The following is a 12,185-nucleotide window of genomic DNA, read 5'->3' on the forward strand; positions in this document are numbered from 1 at the left end:
CCAAAAGAATGTAGAGTAATACATTTGGCATCAATGTGGCTGCAGGAATCATGTGAAAGAAGCATACAAGGCACCATCCAACCATCTTAGGGACTATGCTCCAGATTTACTCCTTAGCCTTTTCTTCTCCCTAAGATATCCCACAAAGCAGAAGGAACCACTTGGCAGAATAAGGCCAGCCTAGAACTGGGCAAGGAAGCAGTAAGTCTCCTGAACCAAGCAGGCAGTGGAGTTCTAAGGAGGCAGGGATTGCATGTCAGGAAGGTGCGTTGTCACATAGTTTCCCTTATAGCTGCCAGGTGCTTCACTCACCTGTGAATTCTACATATATTTCCCTCTCTGGTATATGTTCATTTATAGAAGCATCTGTAATTTGTAGACCCTTGACTCAAGAAGAGTCCCAGAGGAAAAACTAGGACAATATAGCAATGTACAGTCATACCTTGGTACTCATACGTTTTGGCTCCCGAACGATTGAAACCTGGAAGTGAGCTGGTTTTTGAACTTTTTTTGGAATGTCCGATGTGGCTTCCATGCACCTTTGCAATCGGAAGCTGCGCCTTGGTTTCCAAACATTTCGAAAGTCGAATGTACCTCTGGAACGCATTCTGTTCGAAAACCAAGGTACGACTGTGCTGATATTAGTATCAATTATATATCAAAAAGGGAGTACTACTTCTCGAAGCACATAATTAAACTATGGAACTTGCTGCCATGGAAAACAGTGCTGACCAACTTAGATGGCTTTAAAGAGTGGACAAATTTTTGGAGCAGAGGGATATCGATGGTTACTAGCCACAATGGCTAGGCTCTGCTTCCACAGCTGGAGACAGTTATGCTTCTGAATGCCAGTTCCTGGAAGCTACAAGAGGAGAGGGGGCTCCTGTGCTGGCATCTTGTTTGAGAGTTTCCCACAGGCCTCTGGTTGGCCAATGTGAGAACAGGATACTGGACAAGATGGTCCACTGGCTTGACCCAGCAGGCCCTTCTTACATTCTTAATGAAACAGTAACAACAAAGAGCGTTCATAGAACTAATAAACCACAGCACACCAAGTCCATTCACTACAAATGTAAGAGCCATAAGAAGGAGGAGGCAGCATTCAGGTACCCTGGTCCCAAACTGTTCAGGTCCTTGTAGGTAGCAACCAGCACTTTGAATCACACTTAGCCACCCAAGCCAACCTGTCCACAAGTAGTTTACTTTGCACACAAGTGGAATGTTTTGGGCTGGTGATCCAGCACCCTTTGCCAAATCTACATATGGTGATTGATTGTGTCTCCAGCAGTGACAGCAGGAGCATCTAGGGAGGTATCTGAAGAACTCTTCCCCAGGACTCTTCCCCTACTCAGGATAGGCAGTATCACATGCCTAGATACCTGTGTTGTTAGCTGAACTGCTTTGAGGGTGGCTATAGTTGAAAAAACGGCATACAAACAAGTGAATAAAAATGGACTGATTCCAACCATTGTTTGTCCCATCAGCCAGTACCCTAACATTGCATGACCCTAGCATTCCATGTGATGGGATGCATGTGTAATATGTACCTGTTTATCAGGCCTTATACATGCACACACACCTTTTTAATTCCTTTTCTCCCACCCCCAACCAGTTGGCCAGGTCTGAAAAGCCTGTCTAGTAACTACGAAATGAGATATGTGTGGTCTCCACTCACTCACACACTGACCTGGAAAACCCACCACCACCAACCCACATGCTCATGGCACACTCTAAATATTTTTGTTTCCATTGTATTTAACCAGATTTATATACCACTTAATAAGAAAACAACAACAACCCTGAGCTGTTTCCACGAAACAGTAGAAAATGCTACGTTAAATAATACAAATAATATCAAACTTTTAAAAAGCAGGCATAATAATATTGATCAAAATATGAATAAAAACCAGATGTACATAATAAATTACAAATGAAAATTTAATGTCTGGGTACGCTTGCCTAAGCAATCCCATGTTTCTTATATGTTTCATATTCTCTGCCTTAATACTCATTGAAAGAGAGGCAACTGCAAAGAAAGGAACACGCTGTAGAGCCTTCATCTAACCTACAACTTCATTTGCCCCTTGCCTTTCCACCACCTGATAGCCTTGTGTTGATTGGCATAGCTTGGGGAAAACTATATGAGCCCCTCTGAGTCGCTTGGGATTCCCCCAGTTAATAAATAGCTGGATAAATAAGTGCAAGTCCAGCTGTGAGCAGATGTGTTTAATTATTTCCTTCCATGCCCCCAACAAATCAGTCCGAAAGGCTGCAAATGGTGAAACGTCTTAAGAACTTTCAGCCATCTTTTAGACAACATGCCAAGGCCTGAACTTGGCGTGAAGACCAATGCATGGTTCTCAAAGGGTGTGGCAGGAAGATTCAATGACAAAGAAACGTTTAAGCAATTCAGTGTAGTGTAGTGTAATTTTTATTTATTTATTTGCAGAATATTGATAGATATCTTCAGAATCAAGCACTGCTAGAAGTTATTTTTGTTTTTCAATGTATCAATATTCCCCCCCCCCAATTTTTTTATTCTGAGAAAGTGGCCTGGAGGAAAAAGGTTTGAGAACCATTGCCCTAATGGGTGGTGGCAGGGGGGATGGTGGCTTTTGATGTCTTCCTACGGCAAGTGCCAGGAAAGGGAACCTCTGCCTTTCTCTTTCCTGCAGAGAGCCTTGGACCCAGCAATAGTGAGTGGCGTTATGTGGGTAGGAGAGCATCCTGCCCAAAATGTACCTCCTGCTCTTTCGTCTCCCTGTTCTTCTTTAAGACCATTAAGTTATCTGGGGGAAAAGCTAGGAAGCTTTTTTCATTTCTTTTCTTTTCTTAAAAGTCCCAAAGGGAAGCGTTTTGGCCTCCTTTGAACCGAGAGTTGCTGTTTAAATAGAATTATAACTGTATGTCTGCACAGAGGAGAAGGTGCTCTGCAGGGCAAGTCCATTTGCCAGAGCTTTGATAAAATATATATGTATAATTGATGCAGCTGTTCCGTTAATCACACCCTGTACTTAAGACCGATTAAAGCCCATCACATTAATTTAATTGAATGGGGGGGGGGACTGGGAATTGTACTAGATTTCCCCCATTAAATTAAAATTACTGCCCTTGATTAGATGTCCTAGGTGTCCATTGTTGTTAGCAGATAATGGAATTATTATGCAAATTAGTATCTGCCCTTAATTGATCTGGTCACTGATGCCTTCCTAGTTCCTCCCGGTCTCACACATTCCTTTTCTCCTAAGCTTAATTGTAATTACATTCCCACCCCACCCCTAGGCTGATTGATGTAGGCAGGAACCCAAAAAGAGACTTTGACACACCCAACAGCTTCTATCTATTGCTAGGATTTCTGATTCCTTTCCCCTTCGAACAGCAGGACCTCCTGCCATCCCTCCAGACTTGTGCATATGTGGAGGGCTTTTGGGGTGGGGTGGGGGCTGTGGTTATAGCTTGCAACATGCCATTGATGCAATAATAGTGCATTAGTGTTAGATTTATACCATCCACACATCATGCAGAATTGTAAAATGTTCAGAAACGGGCAACCAAAATGATCAGGCAGGTGGAGCCAACTTCCCTGTGAGGAAAGGTTGCAGTGTGGAACTCGCTTCCACAAGAGGCAGCGATGGCCACCAACTTGAAAGCCTTTAAAAGAGGATTAGACAAATTCATGGGTGACAAGGCTATCAATGGCACTCAGCCACAGTAGCTCAGTGCTGCTATTGGAATGGCTTTTACTCCTGTTGAATGGGTTTTAAAATGTAGATGCAGCCATGCTTCTGAATATCAGTTGCTGGTAACTGCAGGAAGGAAGAGTGCTGTTGTGCTCGGGTCCTGCTTGTTGGCAACAGGATGTGGGACTAGATGAGCCATTGTCCTGGACCAGCAGGCTCCTCTCATGTCCTTAGGCAAAAAGCTCCTCCCATCTCCTGCATACCATTTCATTTTGACCTCAGCTTAGAAGCTTCTCAGCAGACCTACTTTGTCAGTTTGGTGCTCAGAGAAGCCCAGCAGCGGCCACCTCTCCCACACCCTGCGCAGCCTGCCCTTGCATCTGGTTGGCCGCTGTGAGAACAGGATCCTGGACTACATGGCTACTGGACTGATTCAGCCAGGCTCTTCTGACACTTCTGTACTTGCAAGCTCCCCAAAGGCATGACAAAAAGCCAGGCTATGAAAACGGGTTCTAAGCGAGACTTGAACTTGCAGCCTCCAGGAATGTAATCACTTGGTCCCAGTCCCTCAGCAGCAGCGTTAAATTGTGTTTGCTCAGAAAAGAATCTGCACCCTTTGGGGATATATTCCTTACACACGTTATTAACAGCTCCCTAAAGTCAGCCCTCCGTGGAAGATTAAAGACCGCTGCTCCAAAGTCTGCAAGACAGAAAGTATTCTAGTCTCTCTTTCAGGTCTTGCTAAGAAGCTTAATAGTAACTGTTCTGGATTTGTTCCCTCTCCCCCCCCTTCCCCTTTGTAATCATTATTTCCTCTGGCAATGTTTCTAACTGCAGGTTTAGATTTGTTTGGCTTCGTATTTATTCAGAAAGAGTATCAGTGACCTTTATAGAGGAAGGAGGTTGTCAGCTGACTGGTTTTTCAAAGGCAAGGCATGATGTGAGATGAAAATGCAATTTGTGTGTGATTGTTTTTCTTCTTTGCAAAGAAAGTCCTGCTAAACATTCACCTCTGCCATGGACTTCTTGGGTGGCCTCAGAGAAATTACTGTCCTTTAGTTTCCCATCTGCATAACTGCAGTGACCAAGGCAAATTCATTTCAGACCTTACATTTTGCTCATGTTGCGTCAGACCACTGGGCTGTTGAGTATTGTCTACAGCAGGTATTGGGAACCTGTGGCCCTCCAGATGTTGCAGAACTACAACTCCCATCACCCCTGGCCTTGCTTGCTGGGCTGATGGAAATTCAACAACATATGGAGGACCAAAAGTCATTGCCGGCCCATTCACAAGGCAAGGTGAGGTGCCACCTGCTTGACAGCTACCCCCCCCATGCCATCTCTACAGTGGCCTCTTGATGAAAAGGAGGCACTGCTGGTCTCCCACCCATAGGGAATATCTGCCTCTGGGTTTTCCTGGGCTCTGGACCTGCCTGACACGATTCAGAGTGGGCCCCTTCCCTCCACAACAGCCTTAGATTCCCACTTCAACCATTGAGTGAGTTTGATTTGATTCTCCCCCTCATTCCCAATGTAGATCTTCACACACCCCTTTTTCCCTGGTGGTGGTGGTACCATTTTGTGGTTCACTGCAGGTGCCAAAGTTTATTGGACTGGCCCTGCCAAAGTTTCTGCATACCTAGTACATTAGTGACCAGCAGTCGCTCTCCAGGATGTCAGACTGGGTCTCTCCCAGCCCTGCCTGATGATGCCATGGGCTGAACTTGGGGTTTTTGGAGGTGCCAGGATTGAACCTGAGACCTTCGGCATGCAAAGCAGATGCTCTACCACTGAGGTACAGGGAGGGGGAATACCCCACAGGCAGTAATTGCGCACATGGAACATACTGCTTTTATATTTTGATTTTGTTCTGTGAACTGCCCTGAGTATAGGGCGGTATATAAATTCAATAAATAATAATAATCAAATGATTTCACCTGGATCCCTCCTCCTACTTGGATCTAGGTCTATTTGCATTGGATTTTATACACATTTGCCCTACTTTAATGTTGTGGAGATGTAGGGGAGGGAACTTCATTTTCCTTGATAGGAAACAATCAATAAAATTTCTCTTCTAAAATCAACTAGTGCTTGAAATGCTGGAGGTAAGCCTCCTAATACAACAGAGCTATCCTTAAGAATGGAATTGTCTAGAAAGCAAAAACTTTTTGCAGGCACTAGCAACTATAGATTATGAAAAAAACTGGAACTGCAGGAAAGGAAGGAAGGCCACTTTCAAGCTATAACTATTTTGTGGGTGCTATTGTATCACATATCAGCCACTTCAGATGGCGCAATTAAAGTGGATTTAACATGTACAGCAAGATGATTTAAAACACCAGGGGGGTTCATCTATTGTCCTGTGCCTCACTTTCCACTCTGTACTTGGTTTTCCATGAAGCCATTCCTGGTGACTTTTTGTTATTTTTTTCAGTACGTTTACTGTATGTACTTGGATTAGTGTAGTTGTCCTCAAGTTTTAATGATAGAAGGTATTTAGGCCCAGGCTATCTGAAAGACCATATTCTTCCATACAAACTTGGCCGGGCTCTGAGATCTTCTGGAGAGACCCTTCTCTCGGTCCTGCCACCTTCAACAGACATGCTTGGTGGAAAAGCAGGAGAGGGCCTTCTCAGTGGTTGCTCCCAGACTTTGGAACGCCCTTGCTAGTGAGGCTAGACTGGCTCTCTTCTTGTTGTCCTTCCACCGGCAGGTGAATACTGTTTTATTCTGGCCGGCCTTTGGGAACTGACTGTGCTGTTCTTATTATCTATATTTTAATAGATTTTTAACATGTTTTAATTCTATTAGAATTTAATTACTTTTTAACTATTATCTTTTAACTATTACTAGCTTTCTGTATTTTATCTGTGTTGATTACATTTGTGTAAGCCGCCTCGAGTCCCAGTCTGGGGAAAAGGCAGCATATTATTATTGTTGTTGTTGTTAGTACTACTACTGATAATAATAATAATTTTTGGGGGGGGGGGCTCCCTACCCCAAAAGGAAGTAACATCTGAATGAATTGAAGGGAGTAGGGTACTTGAAAGAGAGAGGAGCATTTTTCTTCTTTCCTCTCTCAAAGACACTATCATGCTTTGGCAGAAGTGCAGGTAAGGTTCACAGCAGGAGAAGCTACCGAGTGGCACAGCTTGGTGCAGCTGGCACAAGCAGCTTTGTTTTGGCCCAGGGCTGCTCTGGGAAGAGAGACTGAGCCCGTACCCTTGGAATCTACCCCCGCTCTCCAAGATTCTCAGGCACTTGGCTCCAAGTGGCAGCTCGCACGCAGGCATCCAACTCCCTAAGCCGAGGTTTGTGTAAAAAGAGGCATGTTTGCGATTTGGCAAGTTACTCCTCCCCTGCACCACCTCTTTTTACACATGACAGAAGGCTCCTCTTTGACCCGTTTCTTGAGCATTCATCCCGATTCATCGTGCACAAAGCAAAGGAGCATAAGTTGGCATGTGTGGTTCTCTGCTCCCCTCCTAAGAACATAAGAAGAGCCTGCTGGATTAGGTCCATGGCCCATCTCGTCCAGCATCCTGTTCCCAGATGCCTGTGGGAAATTTGCAAGCAGGACCCAAGCACAAGAGCACCCTCCTGTGGTTTCTAGCAACTGGTATTCAGAAACATTGTTGCCTCCAGTTTTGGGGGTAGAAGATAGCCTTTGTGGGTAGCAGCTCTCTCCTCCATGAATTAGTTCAGTCCTCTTTTACTTCCACCCAAGTTGGTGGCCATCACTACTACCTGTGGGAGTGAGTTCCATAGTTTAACTAGACACTGTGTGAAGAAGAACTTTCTTTTATCCTGTGGGAGTCAGTCCATTTATCCACTGCAGTTGGCGGAGGGGGGGTCGGGTCCTGTTGGATGATGGAGGGGCCTAATCAACATTGCATCTCCCACCCCACCCCAAAATCTGGTGTTTGGCCTGAGTGTTCCTCTTGAATGAGCAATATATGGGCAAACATACAGGTTTTCTCATCTACCTTAGTTTCTCTCCCTGTGGCCTGTTGGTTTTTGAAAAGATCAAACCTGAAATTGTTTTGTTTATGAATATTGTGTCAGTGTGACTTGAGGGCGTTTTATATTTGTTCAGAAAAACAGACTGAGCACAAACTGGCTCCCCCCCCCCCCATTAAAGGTCAAGAGAGAGAGAATTTGGTGTGTGTGTGCTAAAGCAGCAGAAAGATTTCCAGTTGGCAGTTCAGCCTGATTTGTAATAAAACATTTCTTGGGGAGAAAGCCATCCGCTTGACAGATGGCTCAGTCGGGACCAGCAAGCGGGCGAAAGAGACTGTATTTTCTCAAAAGTGTTGGGCTGCAGATAGCATGATTGTTTCCAACCATTTGTTGGATGGATTTAAATATACTACGCAGCAGACAGCGCTTACAACAGCAACGGATCCAACCTTCCTTCCTTGATCTTTTCCTGAGAGATAACACAGTTTTCTAGAGAACAGGGCCGTCCCTACCATTTGGCAGAGGGCACCTCCATAAGAACCTAAGAAGGGCCTTCTGGATCAGGCCAGTGGCCCATCTCGTCCAGCATCCTGTTCTCACAGTGGCCAACCAGCTGCCTGAAAGGGAAGCCCGCAAGCAGAATCCAAGCGCAAGAGCACTTTGCCCCAGCAGCGTAGCGTGAGTTGTCAGCACCCGGGACAAGGCAAGTAATTTGCGTCCCCTAACCCGGGGCAAGGCAAGTAATTTGCGCCCCCTAACCCCTAACCTGCCGCCGCTGCCAGCTTCTTGCTGCTGTCTGGACTGGGGTATTTACGGTAAGGCAGCCGCGGCGGCGGCAGGTCCGTGTCAGGTGATCTGAGGTGAGTTGCCGCTGGCGCTGCCGCCCAAACGACGCCGCTTGCCCGGAGGAGGAGGGCAGAGAGGCGAGGAAAATGCAACATGGCCCAGCAGCTGCAGTGGCGGCGGGGTTGTAAGGAGGGGCTGCCTGGCGCACCCTCCGCGGCAAGCGCTGAGAGCCGCTGCCTGCCGGACGCCTTCAGCCTGGACGCGCACACAGCTCGTCGGTTCCGCGAGACAGCCTGCTACAGCCTGCGCCCGAGGCTCTTCGGCGACTCCGGAGGCGGCGAGCTCGCCCCCCCCAGATGTTGCGCCCGGTGCGGCCGGCCCCCCCTGCTACGCCACTGCTTTGCCCTGTGATTTTCAGGACCTGGAATTCAGAAGCATTGCTGCCTCCAGCTACTCCTGCCATTTGGGAGCAGCAGAGAGCAAATATTTGCCCTCCTCTGCGTATCAACCTTTCCAGTAATTGAAGACTGTTGCCATGCCCACCACCCAGTCTTACTTTCAAATATAAGCTAGCTTACAAGAGGCTTTTAAATATACAAATATGGGTGATATGAGGATACAGCATAGCATCCTCAGAGACATAGGCCCTGAGTTCCTGCAGAAGGATGGGATGCTTTGATTAGCAAGCACAGCCGTGATGAACTGGTGTTCTACTGGAATTTCCTGCAGCAAAGGCACACAGCAAGGATATTACCAATAGTGTAGTGGAAAATTCAGAAGTGTAGTGTCCCTTCATGATAGTCACAGCCATGCTCCTAAGATTATACAGCCTTCTAAGATTATACAGAATTCTTATAATTAGGGATGCATTGCAACAATCAATTCAAATCTCCATGTGTTGCCTCCCAGCTGGATCTACTATTTTCTCTGCACATACATGGGGAAATGTCTTGGGATGTTCATCATCTTTCAGAGTGACTTCAGTAAGGTTTCCCTTAAAGTTCCATTGTACATTATTACTATTATTATTATTATTATTATACCTATTATAGTGATTTTATTTTGTGACCTGCCTGAATTCTACAATTATAGGGTGGGATACCAATTTAATTAAGTAAGTTAATAATATTGTTAATAATACTGTAATAATAATAATTTAAAAGGCCATAGACTATTAATCAGCCAAAAGCTGAGTTGAAAACAAATGTTTTATTATGCATCCTAAAGATACATCCTAAAGATGCACAATGAAGGAGCTGGACAACCTCCCTGAGGAGAGCATTCAACAAACGGAGCCACCATTGTCTTGAAAGCAAAGCACCTGGTTTTTCCAGTGTTCCTAAATCTTAGCTTTGGAGTGTACAGAACAACTCCTTGGTGTTCTTTACATGCACCATCTCCAGAGTGACCTGAGGAGCTGGTTCTCCATTGCTGACTCCAACCAGCACAAAGGGTGATAATACTTCTCAGTGTCCAAAAGGCTGCCCTTTCATCCTGATTGGGTGGTTCTAGGATGCTGGAGACAGGGACCCTGCTGCAGAAATAGTAACAGATCTTTCGCACACATACCCCTGGATGTAGCCAATGGGGGGCAGGGGGCAGCTTCCTCCAAGTAAATAAATAAAAGTACTTAACTAACTGACCAATCACGTCACAGACAACTCAGTTCTGACTCTCCCCCCCCCCATTGATCCTGCTCACCTAATATAAATCCTGGCTACACCCATGATAAGGTAAAGGTAAAGGTACCCCTGCCCGTATGGGCCAGTCTTGACAGACTCTGGGGTTGTGCGCCCATCTCACTCAAGAGGCCAGGGGCCAGCGCTGTCCGGAGACACTTCCGGGTCACATGGCCAGCGTGACATCGCTGCTCTGGCGAGCCAGAGCCGCACACGGAAACGCCGTTTACCTTCCCGCTGGTAAGCGGTCCCTATTTATCTACTTGCACCCGGAGGTGCTTTCGAACTGCTAGGTTGGCAGGCGCTGGGACCGAGCAGCGGGAGCGCACCCCGCCGCAGGGATTCGAACTGCCGACCTTTCGATCGGCAAGTCCTAGGCGCTGAGGCTTTAACCCACAGCGCCACCTGCGTCCCTTACACCCATGATACACACCCCAAAAATCCAGACCACCACAACCCTGGACATAACACAGGAGTGCGTGCACATCTCTGAATGTAAAGGTAGAGCACATTGATTCTTGCCTGGGATCTGTGGCCCAGCCAAGATGAATGAACATCACTGTATGCCTCTTTGTAATAGCCACATGTAACAGTGTAACACTGGTGTTTTCATGCAAGTAAACGTAACGTGGAGGTGCTCCTAGAAAGAAAGCAGATGGTGGGGGTTATTATTATCCTCCTCACTCGATGAAGTCCCATCTTGTTTGGCCCTTGCTCCCTCAGCCACCACACCCTGGGGTGTGTATTTTTGGATGCTAGCTTGCATGCCTTCCCCAGCCAGCTGTTGCCTGAACATTCCTGTGGACAGCAGTATTTCCAGCAAGAAAATATTAGAGTGGATGAGGTTTACCAGAGAGCTGCAAGCATCCAGGCTGGTGCTGAGCTCAAGTTAACTCCAGGGTGAGGAAAACACACTGTGCCAAAATCAAGGATAGAAGTGCCTGGCAGTTTCAAAACTTCCATTTCTCTTTTCCTGGCCCCAGTCTTACGTTCAGTTTCCCATATTTGCAGCAATTTTCAAATATATTTTTTCTAAAAAAATCCCATCACATTTTTTCTTGTATGCAGCGTTGACCAGCACAGACACATTTTTGCAAGAAAAAATTCCGTATACTTTTTCTATGCTATTTTCACAAATATATGCTCTTTTATGCACCTTTTCCCCGATAAATGCATTTTTGCAAACGCTGTTTGTTTAGACAACCAGACTGCAACATTTGGGGAAGTGCGAATTTTGAAGATCGGCTATTTCAGTTCTTATATTGTTTCAGAAAGTGCAGATTTGATAGACACACCTTTAAACGTGAAGTGAATTGAATTTCTCCTACATCTGTAACCAAAAGGCGCTGTTGTTGTTGTTTCAATGCAAAGCAGATCGGCTGCTGGAGAAAGAATGATGAGAGTTCAGCTTGTTTCCTCCCTCTCTTTTTCAAATGCAGGGCAAAACGGGGAATCTTTTTGTAGGTTTTTTTTTTCTTTTGCAATGAAATAATCAGTTCCCAGTTCCTGCTGATGCTGCCAATCCTTGCTTGCAAAAAGCTAGGGGGCCAGGCAATAACAGGCAACCATTGGAGAAGGCAAGAGTCCCATGTGCAGATTGATTAGGGGAGCTGCCAGTCTCTACGGCCACCAGTCCTTGCTTGTGCGAAGTGGGGAGTCGGGGGAGAGACAAGCAGGACCAATTTCAGATGTGCTTCAAATGGCCCTACAATTAAGCCATTAAGCCTGGTGTATATTCTGCCTTCCACTGACTGGAACGTGTCCAGAGGAGGGCAACCAAAATGGTCAAAGGCCTGGAAACGATGCCTTATGAGGAACGGCTAAGGGAGCTGGGCATGTTTAGCCTGGAGAAGAGGAGGTTAAGGGATGATATGATAGCCATGTTCAAATATATAAAAGGATGTCACATAGAGGAGGGAGAAAGGTTGTTTTCTGCTGCTCCAGAGAAGCGGACACGGAGCAATGGATCCAAACTACAAGAAAGAAGATTCCACCTAAACATTAGGAAGAACTTCCTGACAGTAAGAGCTGTTCGACAGTGGAATTTGCTGCCAAGGAGTGTGGTGGAGTCTCCTTCTTT

General features: G+C 46.0%; 1 protein-coding gene across 1 annotated transcript in view; it reads left to right on the forward strand.

The window, feature by feature from the left end:
• The window catches only part of SPRING1 (SREBF pathway regulator in golgi 1), a 268,478-nt gene that overhangs the window by 29,004 nt on the left and 227,289 nt on the right, over nt 1-12,185 (forward strand). The window lies entirely within an intron of this gene.

Source organism: Podarcis melisellensis, assembly GCF_964234715.1.
Source record: "Podarcis melisellensis genome assembly, chromosome: 16".
Classification (NCBI taxonomy): Eukaryota; Metazoa; Chordata; class Lepidosauria; order Squamata; family Lacertidae; genus Podarcis; species Podarcis melisellensis.